This window comes from Podarcis pityusensis, assembly GCF_964106645.2.
Source record: "Podarcis pityusensis genome assembly, chromosome: 2".
NCBI lineage: Eukaryota > Metazoa > Chordata > Lepidosauria > Squamata > Lacertidae > Podarcis > Podarcis pityusensis.
Window position 1 is genome coordinate 32,755,882 of NC_138029.1, and position 14,303 is coordinate 32,770,184.

At 42.8% G+C, this 14,303-nt stretch overlaps 1 protein-coding gene across 1 annotated transcript in view; it reads right to left on the reverse strand.

Moving 5' to 3' along the window:
* Positions 1-5,446: 5,446 nt before the first annotated feature.
* The window catches only part of LOC308470558 (uncharacterized protein), a 34,545-nt gene continuing 25,688 nt past the window's right edge, over positions 5,447-14,303 (reverse strand). Inside the window, exon 3 of the transcript XR_013982476.1 lies at positions 5,447-5,784. The gene's annotated coding sequence lies outside the window, so the exon portion shown is untranslated. The remainder of the gene's footprint in view (positions 5,785-14,303) is intronic.

The window sequence follows — 14,303 nt, forward strand, 5'->3', positions numbered from 1 at the left end:
ACAGCTGTATTTTATAAATAAGGGAAAGCAGCAGCTCTAGAAAATAATTAAACTGCTAATCAGAACAGAGTCAAGTGAGAGTGCCAGAAACATGTCAGCACCTGAGGCTGCAAAATGTCTCAAACCTGCTTTGCTTCTGTCACCAGATGCAGTGACCCGGCTGCCTTTATGTCAGTAGAAATCCAAGCCGCAGGGTTGCAACCCAGTGGCAAAGTCCCCAGGCTGGCCCTGGAATTAGGCAAGGTATTTTCCTCAAGTTCTGCATCTGTATTTTGAAATGTGTCATCCTCTTGTCTGAGGAGGAAGAACCTTCTTGGCTGGAATACGATGCCTGGGGGTGATCACTCAGAAGAATAAAACAGGACTGCTGTTCTGCTTTCCCCATGTATGAAAACTAAAAGAAAAAGTAGGTTTGACAACTTTTTCTATTGGCTCCCCTTTTGTACCTTTAACAACAGTCTGGCATACAGGATTTGAACAGAAAAAGATTTGATGGCATGGTGATAAAATGATGAGAAAAGCTTCATTTGCTTTATTTCTGTTAAAAGAGCAGGCCCAATAAATTAAAAAATATGGCAAACTAAGAAAATTTAGCCTGGTTCAGATGTAACCTGGCTATCTTGGTCCAAGAAACCACGGCTTGTGCCTGCATATTCCCTCCTCCACTTTCTTCATGTGCCATAATGCAAAATTTCTAGTTTGACAGAACACAGTTTCCAGTTATGCCCCAAGCTGCAATTTTAGATGGTTGCAGTACACTTGGGAATAGTGGAACCACATGGAGATAGTCAATGGCATGCATCTTTCTTACACAAACTCTGCCTTCCCTCCCAGCAGGGTGAAGGTTGAATTGGATGAGAAAGGCCCAAATGATTGGTCACACCCACATGGTTCTTCAGTGCTGTTGTGTGGCATCAGGACACTCAGAAGTGCCTTCCCATCTGAAGGAAGCTTCCAGGTATTCTATCTCCTGGTGGCTAGAATAGCAACTGTAATACCAAATCAGTAGTGGGGAAAACAGTTGCTACTGGAAGAGGTGCTTCCTAACCTGGGGGAGTGGCACTATTCCCTCTCCCAATTACTGCTGGTGATCACTGCCATCATTGCCTATGTGGCTTATGGGTGTTGGGCATGCTGCAAATAGCACTCTCAATACTACCTGTCAGAAAGTTGTTACTTGGATGAAAAACTATTTCACATTCCTGTTTTTCATTACATTGCCAGATATTTTTCTGATTTGTATCTAGTTTGACATCACTATTTCTTACTGGAAAAATAGTCAAATATTAAATAATACATGGTGTGGAGGGAAAGCCACTTTTATTCAAGTGACAATTTGCATGTGTGAATGAGCCATCAGAGAGCAATCCGCTCAGACAGAACTTTAGTAGTACCCCACATAAAGCTTTTCAGTGGAGTCAGTTCACACTTCCAGACTTTCAGATATCTGGGTAGTTGAAGTTTCCCATGACTACTATATCTCTCATTTACAAAGATAACTTTACTAATATTTTGTTCATTTTGCATCCTGCTCTTTCTTGTGCAAGTTCATAACCCTTCAGAGCAGTCAGCAATATATATATATATATATATATATATATATATATATATATATTCCACAGTGCAAATACTTACAAAATGCTTTTGGTATGTGCCACATTGCCAGCACTTTAAAGATAATTGCTACTTCATAAATAAGAATATTCTTCAGAGTCAGAACACATAGATTGCTTTCATCTAGGAACCATGAAGCAAACCTAGTGAATGTGCAGCAAAGGCAACTAAGATTCAGTGCCAGTAAATAATGCAAATTGAGGCAAATAATAATAGCAATCCTTGATTTAGTAGGCCTTTAATTCAAAGGTTTAAAGAACACTAAGTAATGCTGCCTCTGTTTAGGGTTCAACAACTTTTGGCCCTTCATTTAACGTGAAAGAGGCTGCCTATATATATAAGCTGGGAAACCAAATATGCTCCCTTAATTCTTCTCTCTAGTTGGAAGGTTAGAACTGATCTCTCCAAAGCAAAAGCATCAGGAAAACTCATTAAAACTCTTGCATGCTTTTACAATTATGCCCAAGCCACCAAAGTCTTTGAAGCAGAAACCACAGCGTAGAGAAGTATTTTTTTTACTGACACCAATTTAACAAAATAAACTATTATTTTCCGCCAAGTTTGCTGAAGCATTGTTATATGTGGTGCTTATTTAATCCTGGAAGTACAGGAACAGCAAGTTCAGTTATCTAACTAAAGAAATAAAATGAAAATTGGAGTGGGGTATGAAAGGCGTGCTTCTGCCTGATCTCCAATGTTTGTGTGTGTGTGTTTTAAAAATAACAACATAGGAATGTGAGCCACACTCCCCCCTGTAACAGCTGAATGCCTTTTTAAATTATGTAAAACCACCAGAAGGTTGCCGGTTCGAATCCCTGCGACAGGGTGAGCTCCCGTTGCTCGGTCCCAGCTCCTGCTAACCTAGCAGTTTGAAAGCACGTCAAAGTGCAAGTAGATAAATAGGTACCGCTCCGGCGGGAAGGTAAACGGCGTTTCCGTGCACTACTCTGGTTTGCCAGAACCGGCTTAGTCATGCTGGCCACATGACCCGGAAACTGTCTGCGGACAAACGCCGGCTCCCTCGGCCAGTAAAGCGAGATGAGCGCCACAACCCCAGAGTTGTTCGCGATTGGACTTAACAGTCAGGGGTCCCTTTACCTTTTAAAACCACCACAGGGCGGCTTGTGAATATTACATTAATTTAATCGATCCTGATCGTGAATACCAGCCTTTGGTTCTGTTTTTATAACAGTCAAGTCAGATTAAACATATACGCCACAATTTGTTTTTAAGATCACCTAATATGGATTTAACACAATTTAAATATCTTCGCATAGTGAGGATGGTTAAACTGAGATTCCCCCCCTCCCCCTCTTTGTCAAAAATTCTGATTCAGTAAAACTGGAATGTTTTTGCAAACATGAATGTAATTTAGAATGACTTGTTTTCCTGAGAAGGGCCCTGTAACTTTTGAAGAGTTGTACAAAGAGGTAAGCTAGAAAAGGTGGCAGCACTAGGTCCGCCTAGCCCTGCAGTCTCCAAGTCTGATGTGGGTTTCATCAGTGAGGCATGGGCAGTTGCCAGGTTAGTTATACAACCTCTTGCCTGATGCTTCACAGATAAGTTTTTGTGCACATCTTGCTTGGCCAGAAAGCAACATGCTAGCTATGCAAGCAGCACCGTGGCCTGAGAACCAGCTCTGCCACTAAATCTCAACTGAAGTGTGCCATAGATAATTGCTTCATCCTGTAGCAACTTGCATCAAATGAGTTAGCTGTGAATGCACACTTGCTATGTACCTATACACAGTAACCTATGGTTTGTTGTCTGCTGTTTTTAAAATCTGCTTTTCACTGTATAGTCTTTCTGAAGAAACGTGAGGTCCCCATTAGTTTGAAAGGAGAGGCATTGGGAGCCCCAATTTGCTGAGGCTTACTCAGTTCTAACTTTGAGGCCACTCAAGGAGCTCCATGCTGAGATCTCTTACTGAATAAGAGTTCCTTCTTTGCCTTTCTATAGCACCAGACCCTCAATTCGACCTTCCACTCAAGACAATGGTGAGTGTGAAGACAGAGAATTTCTATCAGCTGCTGCAGTGAAAGTGCTGCCAAAGTTGGTGGGAGAATTTTCTTGCTTCTGCAGAAGGAAGGAAGGAAGGAAGCAGAACCTCATGGTCAATAGCAGGAGTGAGCACTGCAGGTTATCTTCTTTGACATGAACAGGAGGAAATGTTTTACAAAACAGAGGTGGTCTGTGGAATAGTAGATGATTGGAGTTACAAAAGATACCTCCCTAGATAGGCTGATAGTACCACTCTGTAGGCCTCATTATCCTACCAGCCCCCCTCAGGGTGTTCTTCAGTCTTCCAACTATAGAAATAAAGTGCAGAATTCACACAGGCATGCAGAGCTTTGAAATTCTCTATTATGTGCCTTCAGCAAAAGCAAATATTCAGGGAAGCATTTATTTAAAGCCAGAAAATGTCTGGCAGAAGAGAAGATGATTGAAATACGACCGCTTTGCAGAACCTGTTGTGGATTTTGATTATAACTTGGATCTCATTGACTACTATAATCACCCAGACAAATCTATACATGCCAACTCATATCTTCACTCCCCACTCCCCAGGTACACCTTTGACATGGTATTTAGAAGCAGACAGGTACATTATGAATTTCTTTGCTTTTGAAAATGCTGTACTGCATCCTTATGTGGAATTTTATGTAGCAGTTGAGCTACTTTTTTAAACGTATTCCCATACCCTCCATCTTTTCTCCAATTAAAATAGGGACATCCTATTCCATAATGATAAATTTCTACTTATACCCCACACATCTTATTGGGTTGCCCCAGCACTCTGGGCATCTTCCAGCATACATTAAAAAAATAATAAAACATTAAACATTTATTAAATTACTTATACAGGATTGCCTGCAGACAGCTCAGGGGTTGGATAACTCCATACAATCCATCATTTCTCCAATGAAAATACGGACGTTCTAAGGAAAAGTGGGACATTCCATGATCAAATCAGAAACCGGAACAGCTGCTCTAAATCAGGGATGTCCCTGGAAAATAGGGACACTTGGAGGGTCTGTACTTGCTAATATTTGATGAACACGATGATGAGAGGAAATATATGATCCATTGTAAACTTTCAGTACAATTCAATGCACGGTTTTTACTTGGGAGGGTAGTTAGATACAGTATGTCAGTGGCCTTTGTTGTAAGCATAAGAACAAAATAAGTGCCTGCTGCATGAGGCCAATGACCCATCTAGTCCAGCATCCTGTTCTCACAGTGGCCAACCACATGCCTGTGGGAAGCCTGCTAGCAGGACAGGAATGGCACAGCTTTTAAGTGGGGTAAGTAGGATTGATTCCTTTCAAATATTTTGTAAAATGAATATTTTACTTTGTGCTTGCTGCTGTTGTTATCTGATTTTAATGTCTTTGTTAGTTTATTTTTACTGTGCATGTCGCTTTAAAGCACTTAATTACAACATGTGACTAAAACAACAACTTGGATGTAAGCCCCTTTCTTCAATGAAGCTTAATATCCTAGTAAGTATGGACTGCAGGTAAGGTAAAGGTAAAGGGACCCCTGACCATTAGGTCCAGTCGTGGCCGACTCTGGGGTTGCGGCGCTCATCTCGCTTTATTGGCTGAGGGAGCCAGCGTACAGCTTCCGGGTCATGTGGCCAGCATGACTAAGCCGCTTCTGGCAAACCAGAGCAGCACACGGAAACACCATTTACCTTCCCGCCGGAGCGGTACCTATTTATCTACTTGCACTTTGACGTGCTTTCAAACTGCTATGTTGGCAAGAGCAGGGACCAAGCAATGGGAGCTCACCCCATCGTGGGGATTCGAACCACTGACCTTCTGATCAGCAAGTCCTAGGCTCTGTGGTTTAACCCACAGATGCCCTAATTTGGATTGTGATCACAGCAGAAGGAAAGGGTTAAAATTCCCCCATCTCCCCCAGGCCTCCTGCCCCAGCTGTTTACTTTTTAAAAGGTCATTCACACAGTTACATGAAAGGTGTTGCATCTAGCTTCGCCCTGTATTTTGGTGAAAATAGAAACTCTCAGCAGGGGATGTTTATAGGGCAGTCTTATAGTGTCATAACCTTTTGGGAATAAAATCCATTCATGGTGTTGCTTCTAGTAAGATCAAACACAGGCATCTGCAGAAGAATCAGAGTTCAGAAGGGGAAATCTGAGCAATACTGCCAAAAATAAAAATAAATCACTGTGTGAGGAAGAATGATATTTATTGTGTGAATGAAATTTGCAAGTGACCTGTCTAAGAAATTGCCGCTGCCACCATCCTGTGCTCTGCTTTTATAGTTGCTTTTTGGAGTGCTGGGCCCAACGTTGGAACACTGTGCTAGGTTAGGGGGCCTGATACATTCTGCACTGCAGGCAATGAGCTTTAATAAATAAATAACCTCCTGAAAAGCTATGGTTGTAGTTCAGTGTATTGCACTGGCAAATAATGAGAAACAAATTTCTATATCAAAGAGATCCAAAAATAGACCAGGGCCAGGCACAAACACAGTCATGAAATTATTTGTCCTTGATCTCCTCAGTACGTCAGATTCAAAGCCAGGCCTCCTGCTTCCACTCTGGCACCTTATCCTCTAGACCACATTGACTCTACAGAATTGTCCATATAAATTGCTTACAAATTGTTTGTCTTGCCTCCCCTGCAAATTTATAAGCAGGCCACACAATGTATTCTTCGAGTTAAAAGGAAATACCTGCAGAGGCTCCATGTTCCTTGCTCAGCAGAACATCATTCATTTTGATTTGGTTAGAACTTTGTGCAGAGGTCCTTTTTAATTTTAAAAATAAAGAGCTACAGGAGAGCTGTTGATGCAGGAGAAGTTCAACAATGAGCATTCAGCCTCTAAGGAAGTTTTATTTAAAGTGTACAGTCACAAAACGGTGTGGGCACAGGGTGAGGTGTCACTCCCAACGTCATCAAATGCTGGATAAGCCATTGTTTTCTAAATGTTTCTCCACACAGAAAACGTGACAGACGGGTAGAGGCGATTGGATTCATCTCAACTTAGTTCAGCAGACAGTTTAGTTCTGAAAGATACACCTAGCAATTTTCACAGTGATTTCTGTCTGAACCAAAATTGGCAGCCATTTCATAGAACTGCTATCTGGGTGGGTATAGTAGGACAATTATTGCCTGCACCTAACCACAGATATGAAAGGAAAGGAAAGTGGACATCTAATTTCCCTGAGAATTTTTTGTCTCATCTGTCATTTTCTGAGTCCCTAGAGAAAAGCAATGCATTCCATATGAGAGCATGGGAAATACTTTGTGCTGTTGTTTTAAAGCCAAGCTTTTTGTCCTCTGTATTTAAAAAAGTGGAACCTATTTAAAATGACATGGATATATTGAAAGTATTCAATGACCTTTGCAGGTCATTCTCTAAAAATGGATTTTATCCCTAGCATCATACCTATACATGCTCTGAGTCAGCATGAGTGGTGTGAGTGACAACTTTTCCCCACATAATGGACTGGAGCGGTGGAGAAGGACCTCTCTCTCTCTCTCTCTCTCTCTGTGTGTGTGTGTGTGGACTATTCTGCTGTTTCCAGCTTAAAAATACTAATTGCTAGAGGAGCACAGCAGGGGAGTGCATAGTTAGGAATAGTGAATCTGACATCACAGAACAGTATTTCATAGACTGTGGGCATCAAGAGATTCTTCTCACAGGTCAATCCTAAAAAGCTGAGCAGAGCCAGCTCTGCCATTAGTCAGAGTGAGGCAGCTGCCTCATTCAGCAGAAGCCCCCGAGCTAGCAGCCTCATGGCTGTGCTGTCTGCCCCACCACCGGTGCATAAGCGGCACTGGTATTGGCTGAAATCACACAAGATCTTGTAGAGCATGCAATATCTCATGCGATTTTGCTGAGATCTCATCCAAAGTGGACAAGATCTCACCCGAAACTGATGCTGATGGCAATGCCTCTTCTCTGCCAGTGGCAGAGGCGGCAGAGGTGATGGGGCAGGCAGAGAAGCGGTGCCAGCAGCTGCAGGTATGGAAGCACTGGCGGCGGCAGCAGCAGAACAAGGCAGCAATTCCTGTTTTGCCTCAAGCAGCAAAACAGGAGGTGCCGCCCTGGATCTGAGCATCTGCGGTGACATGAACAGTACTTTGCTCAGTAACAGCAACTGCCTAGGACTGGGAAGGGCAGTGCTGTCCTAGCAACTGGGATATTCACTATTAAGAAGAAAAGCTTTCTCTGAAAGCCCTTTTGGAACTGCAAGAACACCCAAACAAGCATGCAATGGGTTTGTGGAGGAAAATGTTGATTTAAGCATGTTAGGTGCTGACTAATCAATGGCAGGGCATCTGGAAAATACATTGCAACCTATGGAAGGGCAATTCTAATCCATGTTAATGATTTTGGGTGCTAAGCATGTATTAAACAATGACAGTGAAACAGACCTTCCAAGTGTCCCTATTTTTCAGGGACGTCCCTGTTAGAGAAGCCGTCCTGGTTTCTGATTTGATCCTGGAATGTCCTGCTTTCCCTTAGGACGTCCCTATTTTCATTAGAGAAATACTGGAGGGTATGGTAGGATGCTCCTATTTTCAATGGAGAAAGTTGGAGGGTATGGAGTTATCCGACCTACGAGCCGTCTGAAGGCAATCTTGTATAGGGAAGTTTTTAAATTTTTTTTTTGTTTTATTATGTTTTTATATATGTTGGAAACTGCCAAGAGTGGCTGGGGCAACCCAGTAAAATGTGTGGAGTATAGCTAGTAAAACTATTAATATGGAATGGGACGTCCCTGCTTTCATTGGAGAAATGTTGGAGGGTATGGTGAAACAGTGATGGTAGAGCTAGAGTTGGGGGTGTTTAGTTCAGATTAGTTCATACAAAAATAATACTGAAAATCTGCTAGGGAAATGATGCTCTGCCTAAGAAACTAATCTCTCTCCTTCTCCCTGCTCCATTAGTTACAGGACTAAATTTGATATAAAATGGGAAAAGAGGGAGGACCTGAGTTTGCATTGGTTGCTGGGGAATAAGCATCCCATTACCTATCACAGGTTTATAGATGACTCTCACCATTGTAGCTCATATGCTTATTACTACTCTGGCAATGCCTGCGAAGTTGCATTAGGAAGAATGGCAGTGCATCAGACACAGTCTTTTTAAAACATTACCGGAACATCCTATCCCTCAAAATATAGCTGCAAAAAATATCCATTGTGGAAAGACATGTGTCTGTGTCAAATGCTTCTTTAGGGAAGCTATGCCTCTTGCAGAGCAGCAACACACATGTGCAAACAGAGGAAGCAGAAAACACACACACACAACCCCCCACTGCTATTCTTACAAGTGTTCTGTGTCTCTCAGATGCTGAGGCTGCAGAAACAGTAGATGGTGCTGTGGGAGTGTTCCTGGAGATACAAGGGAGTGATTGTTTTTCAGCTGTAACAAATGCTGGCAGCTAGGATGTCCTTCCCACTACAAGTGGGCCTGGTAATGGATGGACATTGGGATCCCATGCTTTGAGACAGATGATATATTTCCAGGTTTCTCCTAGTCCTGAGCAGGCATGCTGATCTTCTTTCTATCATTCCATTTTTAGTTTGTGCTGCCAAAATGAGCACAATCCAAGCCAACAATATAATCTTCTTCACTGGATTTTGCATTGAACATTTTCCCCCCATAGCAGGCCTTCCACATTGTCACTATTGTGTTTGGGTTGGAAGATGTTCTCAGTTATGGAGCAATGTGGTTTTAAAAAATACAAACATGCTAAAAAATAAACAATTTCTCTTCTCCAAATGCCACAAGTCCACTTTTTATGTACCCACTAGCAGTGCAACCTAGTCATGGCTGAAGTGCAAACACAAAGATTCCAGAAGGGTTAGAGTTGCCAATTTTTGTCCTCAAAGAATCTGCCACCTTGAGGTAATCACCTCTAAACATGTCCAGAGTTTGTTTTCTCTATGGAAAGAATCTGACCTTGCTTCCGTTTCCAGAAGCTACCTGGTCATCAGTCATTAGATCTGGTATTCAGTATCTGTATTTGTTTGTTGTTATGTTATGTATTTTGTGTTTTTATAATGTAAACCGTCCTGTGATCTTTGGATGAAGGGTGCTACATACATACATATATACACCACTTCTGTTTTCCTGCCCAGGGCAAAGTAGCCACACAACTGCATTACAGGCCAAGAAGCAGCCTGGAATAAGATCAAGAGGCTTGGACTCTCTTTTAGGTGGTTGCTTTGGCTGGTAAACCAATGTTCACACTTGGTTCACACTTGTTGTAGAATAATTATTTTTATTTTTATTTTTACCCTGCCCATCTGGCTAGGTTTCCCCAGCCACTCATAAGATGTGACCTGCAAACACTATCAGCCACTTTCATACTTCTCTTTTTAATGGTTTGATCTTATGTGGTAGCATCATGCACATACATACACATTCTGAACACATAAATGCCCTATATACAAGCACTCAGGTACTCCCCACACAGTGCTTTTGTGTTAATGTGTTTATTGTGATAGCTCAGCTATATGTATCAATAGGAAAAGTGGAGTGGGGGGAAGGTCTTCTGGATTTTTTTCTCCAGCTCTGCATCCTTCAGTTATGATAAGAAGATAAAATGATGGCCCAGCTCAAGAAATTCTAGCCTGCTGGGAACCCTAAAAAAAGAATGTGAGACTTAACCCCTTATGATTCAAACCTCATTTATTAAATATGTGTTAGCCCTTATTAGTATGCTCCCTTCAGTTCTAATGATTTAAAAAAAAAACCTCATGTACTTCAGTTTCAGTTTCATAGAATATAATCATAGAGGTGGAGGCAGAAGAGTTTTCTATCTGATTTGCAATAAGTTCTCCCTGTTCTCTGGATGTGCAATGCAAACAGGCAAATCATTTGGTCACCTACTGACCCATGAAACACGGGTGCACTTCAAAGAGGAGTACTGTACTCTGCAATAAAGATTAGTTTCAGAGCAGCCAGAAAGAAAGAACGAAAGAAAGAAAGAAAGAAAGAGCAAAGTACAATGAGTGCAGTGCTCTGGGACAAGTTTGAATGAATGTTCTCTTATACCATAGCTGGACATCTCTAAGCACTAAAAGTGCAGGTCATTTGGAAATGTTCATTTTAACACCAAGTCCAACTGTGTCTAGGGTCATTGCAAGTCAATAGAAGGGGTCAGGTTTTGGGGGCCCAAGATGAGCAGGGGCCCCAGGCTCTCAGCTGTCATTTTTTAAAAAGAGAGTAAGCTGACCAGACGTTTCTCAAGAAAGTTAGTGCGCAAACCATGGAAGCAAGCACTTGGCAGGCAGCACTATTGCTAAGGACACTTAATCACTTAGTTGTTGTTGCTAAGCAATCAGCGAAAGGCACGTTGACCACTCCCACCTGCCCCCCTCCCAGAGCAGCAGAAGCTGAATGAGGGAGGATATTGGGGTATATTTCTTTAAGCACTTTCCTCATGATGTCCACATTTGCTCCCCAAGTGTGCTGCCTTTACAGAATAAAACACAACTGGCAGGTTTTAGTATGATTTACTTTAAAGTAAAAATAAGTGAGGTTGAAATGAGTTAGGTTTCCTCCCTACTGATTTTTTTTTTAAGTGACATCAAAATCATCATCTCCCCCCACCCACAATTTTCCATGTTCTCTACACAACCACAAGTGGTCTGCTTGTAATCACTGGGCTGTTATTTATTAATATACGGTAACCATAAAACAAAAATGCAAAATGAATCAGCACATACAATCATAAAATTATTAAACACCTTACTGATGCAACAAATTAAAACTCCTAGATTCTGTACTTTAACCCAAGGATGTCTATATTTCTGTACTGAGGTTGGCAAAAATTTTGTGCATATATATGTTTCGCTGAGAGTTGTGAAATTGCACATACACTTGTTCAGTTTTTGTGTTTTGGATTTTCCTCCCAGGAGTTCAAGTCTATGTACATTGTCTCCCCCCTTCACCATTTGATCTTCACAACAACCCTTTAGGGTTGGGTAGGAGAGTTGGCAGTTCAGGCATCAGAGTTGTAAAACCACACAGAGTACTTTTTGCTTGTTGTTATTTAATCAGGGTTCGTTTGGGTATTTTGCTGTAAATATCAGGACTATGAAATGTAGTCAAAGGCTGCTTTTCTAGCTTCCTTTACATCAACTGTGAATAATAATAATAATAATAATAATAATAATAATAATAATAATTTATTATTTATACCCCACCCATCTGGCTGGGTTTCCCCAGCCACTCTGGGCGGCTTCCAACAAAATATTAAATGACATTACTTAAGAATATAGGAAGAGCCCTGCTGGATAAAGCCAATGACCTATCTAGTCTAGCAACCTGTTCTCTCAATGGCCAAACCGATGCCCATGAAAAACCTGCAACCAGGACCTGAGCAGAAGAACACTCTCCCCTTCTGTGGTTTTAAGCAACTAATATTCAGAAGCATACTGTTCTAACTATGGAGGCAGAAGCATAAACATTGTACCCATTTGCCACTGAAAGCCTTATCCTCCATGAATTTGTCTTTTAAATCCACCCATTTTGGTGGCCCTTACCGCCTCCCATGGGAGCGTATTCCATAGTTCAACTATGCACTGTGTGCTATATATTTGCTTTTCCGCCCAGGAGCAGAAGGTTGTTTACATTTCCCTCCCCTCCCCACATTTCTGTTTGCAACAGCCCTGTGAGGTAGGCTAGGCTAAGTTAACAATTGTACATAAGGAGCAGCCCTTGTCCATAGATTGTAAGGGGGTGGGAGCAGAGTATAAGGTCCCTCATCCAAATACAGTATCAGTATCAAACTTTATTTTGGTCACAGACCAGCATAAGATAAAACATACGGATAAACTGAACACAGAAGACTTAAAACAGGTAAGGAATAAAAAACCTAGTAATAAAAAGGTGATTAGATCATACATACTTAAAAAGATAGAAACAGGGACAAACAGTTCAAAGTGACTATAAAGGAGGGAGTGTGAAGGAGCACAGGCCTTGCATTTTGGGCCTAGTTTGTGGCGCAATCCATCCTTTGGCGAATATCCATCACGGCAGCACAGAAACTAGCAACTCAGTATGCAACACCTGTGTTTTCATCTTGAAGTAACAGGGAGGTATAGAGTTCTTCTGTGCAACCTGGGAATTTGTGTAGTATAGGCAAGATGAACCTAGCTCGTATGTCTGTATAGTATTGGCAGTGAAAAAATACATGTTCTGTTGTTTCCAGTTGCCCAGAGCCACGTGGGTATTTCCTCTCCTCGTACACTCCAAATACAGTGTACCAGGCTAGGAAATCCTGTTGGCATCCCTGACACTGTCTGTGGTAGGCATATTCTTTCGTGCTGGCAGAAGAAGCGCTTGTCCGTTTTCAATTTGTTAGGCTAAAGTAAACAAAAGCTGCCTTTGTGGCGGAAAATACTAAAGCTGAGTGTGTTGGGTTAAGAGTTTTAGTTAGATGTCCAATGAATCTGTGATGAATTCCTTGGACTGATTTGTGTGAATTCAGTGCTCTCATTTCCAGAAAAGTTACCAGCGTGCATGTTTATCAGACCCATCATTTGGGCTGTAGCTGCAGGGGATTTTGCTCTTCTCTTGCTAGACTGATAGGCTAGGAGGACTGGTAGAGTTAGAGCCATAAATATAAGCATTGGTGCAGGCTACCCCAACCTGGTGCTCGCCATATTTTCTGGATTGCAACTTCCAGCATCCCTGACCATTGGCCATGTTGGCTAGGACTGATGGCAGTTGTACTACAAAACATCTGTAGAGCACCAGGCTGAGGAAAGCTGCATCAGCATGTTGATGTAGAAAAGTATGAGATGCCAGTGAAAAGATATACAGTGGTGCCCCGCAAGACGAATGCCTCGCAAGACGGAAAACCCGCAAGACGAAAGGGTTTTCTGTTTTGGAGGCGCTTCGCAAGACGAATTTCCCTATGGGCTTGCATCGCAAGACGAAAGCCCATAGGGAAATGCTGGCGGTCGGGAGCAAAGACTTTCGCCCACAGCCGGCCTTCAGAAGAGGACCTCTTCTGAAGGCCGGCGGGGGGCAAAAGTCTTTGCTCCCCCCCGCCTGCCTTCCCCCCCGCCTGCCCCGGGCGATCTTAAAATGCTGGCGGGCGGGAGCGAAGCGCTCGCTGCCGACCCCCAGCATTTTAAAATCTCCCCGGGACAGCAGAGAAGTCTCTGCTGTCCCGGGGAGATTTTAAAATGCTGGGGGTCGGGAGCGAAGCGTTCACCGCCGACCCCCAGCATTTAAAAATCTCCCCGGGACAGCAGAGAAGTCTCTGCTGTCCCGGGGAGATTTTAAAATGCTGGGGGTCGGGAGCGAAGCGTTCGCTGCCGACCCCCAGCATTTTAAAATCTCCCCCTGTCCCGGGGATATTTTAAAATGCTGGGGGTCGGGAGCGTTCGCTGCCGACCCCCAGCATTTTAAAATCTCCCCGGGACAGCAGAGAAGTCTCTGCTGTCCCGGGGAGATTTTAAAATGCTGGGGGTCGGGAGCTGCCGACCCCCAGCATTTTAAAATCTCCCCCTGTCCCGGGGAGATTTTAAAATGCTGGGGGTCGGGAGCGAAGCGTTCGCTGCCGACCCCCAGCATTTTAAAATCTCCCCGGGACAGCAGAGAAGTCTTCTCTGCTGTCCCGGGGAGATTTCTCTGCTGTCCCGGGGAGATTTTAAAATGCTGGGGGTCGGCAGCGAACGCTTCGC